We start from the raw sequence: 7,538 nt of genomic DNA, 5'->3' as shown, positions 1-7,538 counted from the left end.
ATTATTCCTAAAATAATAATTACAATATACATATACATGTATTTATTATTCATCAAATGATTTAGAACACTTTAGTTTATGCTACATTATTATTAAGGTACTAAATGGTTATTTTGTTTTTATAAATTACTTTACACGGAATATCAAGTTTATATAATGCGGTTATTTCATAAAAAATCTTAAATGGTTGCATGACATATTTTCCCACCTTTTTTCTCTATTTTTTAAGCTCCATGTGTGCCTTGGTTATGAATCCCAATGAGAAAAGCCCTTTTTTTCATTCAAAAGTCATGATCAAGGTTCAAGTTTCTGTAAAGTTTTACATGTCCAGTCAGGTGTTAAATTTGTAATCTTTTAGAAATATGTTTGCCTTTGACAAAATTTGTGCATCTCAGGCAGTTAAGGATAGGTGAACCTGACGTTTTTGAATCCACCGCGCAACTCGAACTGCGGAAGATGGGAACGGTCAATGTCGTGATAATAGATCATATGATTTTGCTTAAACACAAGTTTAAAGGATTTAACAGTGATTAAATAGTAAAATATGCCTAACTAAATCAACATTGCATGAATTTGATTAATTTTGGCTGTTTGACTGTTCCAAACCCGATAATTTACGACATTACTACCTAGCCGATTTGCGACGCCATGTTTTGAAGAGAAGAATGCGGATGCATTTGCAAGGAAAAAAGCAGTTTATACGCCGAAAATAGATTATTCTGTTATATTTAGACGAAAATATACAGATTGGTGCCGTTCTGTTACGTGTAACAACTGCACAAGCGATGTCACACTCACCCCGAATGCAGTTCCACGTTGTACTTCATTGTTTTTCACGTAAGTAGGCCTAAACTAACAGCAGAATATAACCAAACACAACACATGGATAACCGGAGTTGACCTGACACCTTATACATTTATTTATTATTAGGTTGTAATTTATAGCTGTATAACATCATCGAAATTCAATTTACCCTCTGTTTCAAGCCGGGATCAACAATGATTCGAATATTAGCCTACAGAAAATTTGCACATTTTTCACAGATATATTCAATAAAAATACACGGTTTTATAATAGTCTGAAATGTAATTTTCATAAGTTATTTATTGAATTTACTCTTTGTTTACCAGTGTAAAATATTACCAAATTAGGCAAATACTGAACAGATGCTGAAATAGCAATTCGATGGCTAAGTAACCAAATTACATTATAGACAAATCAGTTTGACATACATATATATACATGTATTTTCACCATCTCTTTGGGTTTTCGACGAAATCCTGACTTACGATAGCTTGGAGTCTGTCAAGTTATTAAAGGAAGTAGATTATTTATACCTAGTCAATTGTAAATCAATACAAGGTCGATGTAAAGTTCTTTTGGAACACTTTGAACAACTCAAATCCACAAGATTAATATTTTTAGTGTTTGCAGTTGGCAATGTTAAAGTTATACATGTAAGTAGCATAAATAATGAGAGAATCATTTTCTTCTTTACTGAAAACCTATAACACGTACTGATCAGTTCATCATTTTAGCACGAACACAACATTACAGAACTAACACAACGTGATGTCATAATATGTACAATACGAGGGTTGATCCAAAAGTTCGTGGAATTTCTTTCTAAAATTTTATCAGCGATTTGATGAAAGCAAACAACAGGCATATTCATAATATAGAGTCATTATGCAACAATATTGGAAAATTTTACTACTTTTCAATTACCAATGTGGTCACACGAGCTTTCTGAAAATGGATAGTTGTGAAACCCGGGGGAGACTTCGACGTAACGTCAAGTTAGATATGTCACGTCACGTTATACATGCAACTCACGCTAATTTAAATTGAATTCGTAATTCTACAAAAAGCTGTCTTTTTCTCTATTTTTTTCTTTAAAAAGCCTGGGTTTCCTCTCGCGCCAACTTATCTTCATTTTTTACTCATATTTCTATAAACTACCCATCTTTCCATATGATGTTCCAGTAATGATCCAATTTAAGTAGCAATAACAATAACAGTACCGCAGCCGACAACGTCCATTAACGCTTTTAGTTTGTTTAAGGGGATCTGCACCTAAAACAGTCTCCAAAAAGCCACCACTCCTTTAATCAACGTCCATGGCAGTTTTATTTTCTTAAATTTCTCATGTCACCGAAAAACCAGTCACTAAATGCATTTTTTCCCAGGCTTTTGTCTATTATATACGCGTTTAAGAAAGAGTGGTCCCGGATTTTTCACAAAACGTATGACTTTACCGAAATTTGACGTTGTCTAACAACTAAAAGGTGAACCATAAATAATAAATTAATAAACTAAATATCCATTAAAATCAGTAAAACTTTCACACAAAGGTTTATAAAAGACCAAGCAATCGTAATAATGACATAATTTTCGTTTATATACCACACAGACCGGTTTAAATCTCAGGGTTAGGGTTAGGGTTATTAAGAATTAAAATGAAAATGAACGTGTTAATGTCTCCCCCGCATTACCAAACAACCGTTTCTATGGCAACTGCCATAGGGTTACTATCAAAGATATTTAAACTATTTTAAAATCTAAAATATTCATCAAGTGTCTATATTTTCATTTGTAATTTTCAACCAATTCAACTTAAAAATGAATAAAATATGAAAAAATTCCACGAACTTTTGGATCAACCCTCGTATAAGCATGATGAAGCATGTAGCAGAGAAAAACATTTATATTCTGTATAAACCACAGATAATACATAATTTTTCCATTGGTGGGGTTAATTCGTTGCATAGTATTTTAGTGACTGAGTGCGGGATGATACCTAGTCAGTAGACTCGGCTCCGTCTCGCCAGGTATAAAGTTTACTATGCAGGTATTATCGTGTACCCTGTCACTAAAACACTATGTAATTTATAGTCTGTGCAGTGCAAAATTTGTCTTATTTTAAAATGATGTACTATTTAAGATATGACATTTATGTGTAAAATGACGACCAATTTATTCCTTCAACCAAATTGAATAATTTTGTGACATATCTTTTTATTTGAACAGGTATAGAGAAGGAAAAGAATCAACATATGTCAGCAGTTAAAATCCACCTACTCAACTCTAGATAGCTGTTCCTGTGGATCCAGATGAATGAAAAGATCTCTGTGTGTTGCAAACAATAGAATGGGTAGGAGTGAATGAAAAAAATAGTTTTTTTAAGATTAAAAAAATGAGGGAGTGATCTTCAACATGCATTTGAGTCTGATTGTGTGAAGGATGTTATATTTAGTTTCTTGCCTTGATATGGACAGAATATGAAGTGTCAGGTTTTTTTTCCAAGATCACAAGAGACAAATTATGACAAATTATTTTGTTTCATTAAAAATATTATATGTAAGGGGGAGGGGAGCTTCATTGTAGAGAACAATGTACATATTTCAGTGTAAATATTCTAGGTCAGATTAATCCCAATATCTATTCTCAGAATCAAATGGTCCTCCCTTTACATGTAACTTTTAAATATGATAATAAAAAATCCAGTAGTATAACATTATGAAATTTCAATAGTCAAGTAGTCAATCCTTATAAATTCATGTATCAGTAACTGCAAAGGCTTCAAATTCATAAACTGATTGACAATAAAGTAACAATTCAAGTTTTAAATACCCCTGGTAGATATTACTTATTTACATGTTTACTATATATATCCATACACACCATTAAGACATGAAGTTTAAAACTAAAATGAAATTTATTTTCTAGGCTAAGAATGGTATTGTTGTGTCAAAGCCTGAAATCTGCATGGCACAGTTGTTAGAGCAGCTCTCTATTTTCTCAAAGTAAAGAGCACTGTAGAACATGGAGGCCAGTCCTTTGGATGAGACTGCATAAACTGAGATCCCCTGCTGCAGTAGATGTTGGCTTGAAAAAGATCCCTCACAGCTCAATGGTCATAAGTACCGAGTGTAGGTAATAAGTTGCAGCCCTCCACCAGCAAGTGGTAGCGTCTTCATATGAGTGAAAAAAATTCTTGAGAGGGACATAACACAAAGCAAAGGCTGAAGTATTTGCTTCAGAAAAGACCTACACCTACAGTGATCATTATTTGAACAAAGTATGTGACAAAAAAAGCTTGCAGTTGAAAGGCAAAGAAAAGAATTCATTATGACAGGAAAGCTAACTTTTATAGAACACACTGTACATGTAGAAACTTTTGTCAAGGTTAAAGAAATAATTCTGTTTGACAAGAACAAACTTCTCTTTTTTTGTGTTTTATTTTTAAATGGTGTCCAATATCTCCATATGTTGTACATTCTAATATTAATTACATTGGAAATTAGATCTGTGCCAAAATATGTCATTGTAATGTTAGTTTTATTGTGTGGCCTTTTTCTTACCATGTAAACCTTAGTGCATAAAGACTATAAATTTTTTTTATTATTTCATTTTTAAAATTTTTTTAAAAATATCTATATAAACATGTTACAGCTAAATTCTATTAGTGCAAACACGGAAATAGCAAATCCATGGATATAGCGAACTTTATTTTAGATCCCCAGCTATATAAATTTAATGAATTTGTTTGATATAGCGAATTATGGTAACCGTTATAGCAAAGTAATTTTATAGGTCTTAGTGATTTCATTAAAACCGAGTTTTACTATAGATATTTTAAATTATACTGAATAATTTCTTTATTGATTTTTATCAATCATCACATACAGATGTGCTTTAAAAGTCAGATTTTGGAAAAAGATCGGTGGAAATTCAGATATTTTATCTTTTTTTCTAATTCATGTACAAACCAATTTTATACCTCATTCACAAATATAAACATCACTTCTTTAAACTGGTATTGAAAAAAAGTTCTAATTAGATCAAGTTATAAGATTTTTACAGTGAAGTTTGAGAAAAAAAGATAACTTTTAAGAGGCCAGAGGAAATTCAGACTGTATTTATGTGCATACCAGATATTTTATCTATAAAAAAAGAAAAACTTTCACTGGGTGAAAAAAGTGGTTTCCCATCATGGGAAACTTTATGGAAACCATATGGAAACCCCAAGTTTACATCATGTTTCCCAGTGGTTTCCGTAGCGGATGCTAGGTTATTCCGCCAAGTTTCCGTGACACGGAAACCCCCTACGCTCCGATTCCATAAGGTATCCCGAACCACGGAAACCTCTGTAAACCTGAAGTTTCCTGAACATCCATGTAGTTTCCCGTAATGGGAAACCTGAAGATTCCACTGGTTTCCAGAATCAGGAAACTTGATGGAATCGGAGCGTAGGGGGTTTCTGTTGAATGGAAACTTGGTGGAATCTTTAAGTTTCTTTATACGGGAAACTACATGGAAGCTCGGGAAACCTCAAGATTCCCTGAGTTTCCTGGACTCAGGAAACCATATGAAATCGGAGCGTAGTGGTTTACGTGGAATGGAAACTTGATGTAATCTTTAGGTTTCCTTATACGGGAAACTACATGGAAGCTCGGGAAACCTCACGATTCCTAAAATTTCCTTGACTAAGGAAACCATACGGAATATGAGCGTAGTGGTTTCCGTGGAATGGAAACTTGATGGAATCTTAAGGTTTTCTTTTATGGGAAACTACATGGAAGCTCGTGAAACCTTATGATTCCTGAAGTTTCCTTGACTCAGGAAACTATATGGAACTTGTGTAGCACTTTCTGTGTGGCAGAAACTTGGTGGAATTATCTGGAGTCCCATTCCTAATGGAAATTACTGGGAAGATTCCCTAACTTTTCTAAAGGAAACAATGTGAAATAAGGCGTATTCTTTTAAAAATCTATCAAAAAAAATTATTATATGTAAAAGAAAAAAGCATTACCATTTTATAAGTTTAATAATTCATTTGATGTACAAAAACTGTAACTGAATTTTTCAATGATATCAAAATATTAAATAAATTCATATATCTTAGATAAACAATGGAACAGTCTTTCACATTTAAGTCCATTCATAAGGGTCATTCAGTACTTCTTTCAACATCAGTTTCCTGGTTTTCTTCAAATTACCTATGATCTGCAATATGATGTCAGAATTATAATGCTTGAATATAACTTAGAAATCTGAAAGATCAGTCAATGTCCTTTAATATACCAATATCAATAATTACTTTCCATGACCATTATACATATGATTTCAGCACTTAATGTATCTCTTTAATATTTAATGCTTTATGATAAGTGAAAAAAAAACAAACATAATATAAATAATGTTTTCAGCCTTATTATGTCATTGAGAATATATTACTTCATGTATCTCATACTAAGAACCCTGCTTTAAGTTTGATTAGTTTGAGAGAAAACATACCCTTTATAATAACAAAAATATTAGGGAGAGATTTTTTTTTAATTTTGATATTCGACCTAGAAATTGGTCGAAGATCATTGCTGACCCTCCAACCCATTGCACAAAAGCTAGATTACACCAGGGGAGAAATATACTCAGGACTACGATTTTTGATAAAGATATACAGTAGATTTTGATACTGACCTTTGACCTAGAAAATTAGTCCAAGGTCACTCTTCATCCTCTATCCACAGGCTCTCTGTAGTTTAGGTTTGAGAGAGAAATATGCACAGAACGAGTGATATCAGAGGAGTGATGGGTAGACACTGTCTTAGGGCATCCACATAACAGGACCTAAAAATAATGCAATATTGTATTATGTATTACAGTATATATACACATGTACTTGTATGTAAATGATTTATCATATGCTGCATTGGACACCTGTGATTTTATCATGGTTTAAGTATACATGTATCTTATGAGTAATTTTATACCGGTATTGCATGTACGCTCAGTTTATTTAAGAAATAAATAACAAGTTTATAAACTTCAATGGGAGAGATACCACAAATGTATATATAAACAAGTAATTTAATTTTTTTTTTGCATATATTGACCAACATTATTTACATCTATTCATCACGTTCATGAATTGGCTGATCAAAATTCAGTCAGTTTTAGATCTATATGATATACCATAAAGGACTTTCACATTTACAAAAGTTATTCCCCTTCATAGGGTCGATCTGGGGTCAACCGGCTTAAGAAGCTGTTTTCCCTCTTTAACCGCATCAACTTTGAGGGACAATATCTTAGAAATAAAATCTGTATGAACATGTTCATTATGATTTTCATGTTGCCCTCATACTCTGGCAATACAGATACAGATCGTAATTGTCCAATATTTTTGAAGATTGAAAATATTAACAACTTTTCAAGTAACTTACTTTAGTGTGCAGTTTTTAGAGCTTCCTTTAAGTAATCAAAATACTGACCAGCAAGATATCAGTTGATAAGCATTTCCTTTTTTTCATTCCAATTTTTGGAGAGATCTCAGAGTTTTTTCCTGTTCAATTCAGGTTCAAGACGTCAAGTTTTATTGAAGTGTATCTATTAGAGAACTGATTGTATGCCAATCATAGCAATACACACATAACATGGAGGGGGCAAATTGTTTCAGCCCTAGCTTTTACATAAAACTTCTTGTAGCTCACAGCTGATATACCACAGTTCAGTATTTAAATAAAAATTTAGA

At 32.5% G+C, this 7,538-nt stretch overlaps 1 long non-coding RNA gene across 1 annotated transcript; it reads left to right on the top strand.

The window, feature by feature from the left end:
* The first annotated feature begins 735 nt into the window (after positions 1–735).
* On the top strand, positions 736–4,545 carry LOC134245357 (uncharacterized). The gene is made up of 3 exons (XR_009987405.1): positions 736–837; positions 3,032–3,155; positions 3,731–4,545. It is a non-coding gene; the product is annotated as an uncharacterized LOC134245357 (long non-coding RNA).
* Positions 4,546–7,538: the final 2,993 nt, after the last annotated feature.

Source organism: Saccostrea cucullata, unplaced genomic scaffold, assembly GCF_032062105.1.
Source record: "Saccostrea cucullata isolate Sc308-1 unplaced genomic scaffold, CSIRO_AGI_Scuc_v1 ctg2382, whole genome shotgun sequence".
Taxonomy (NCBI): Eukaryota; Metazoa; Mollusca; class Bivalvia; order Ostreida; family Ostreidae; genus Saccostrea; species Saccostrea cuccullata.
The sequence above is the reverse complement of the archived record's forward strand: the minus strand, read 5'-3'. Positions and strand labels throughout refer to the sequence as shown.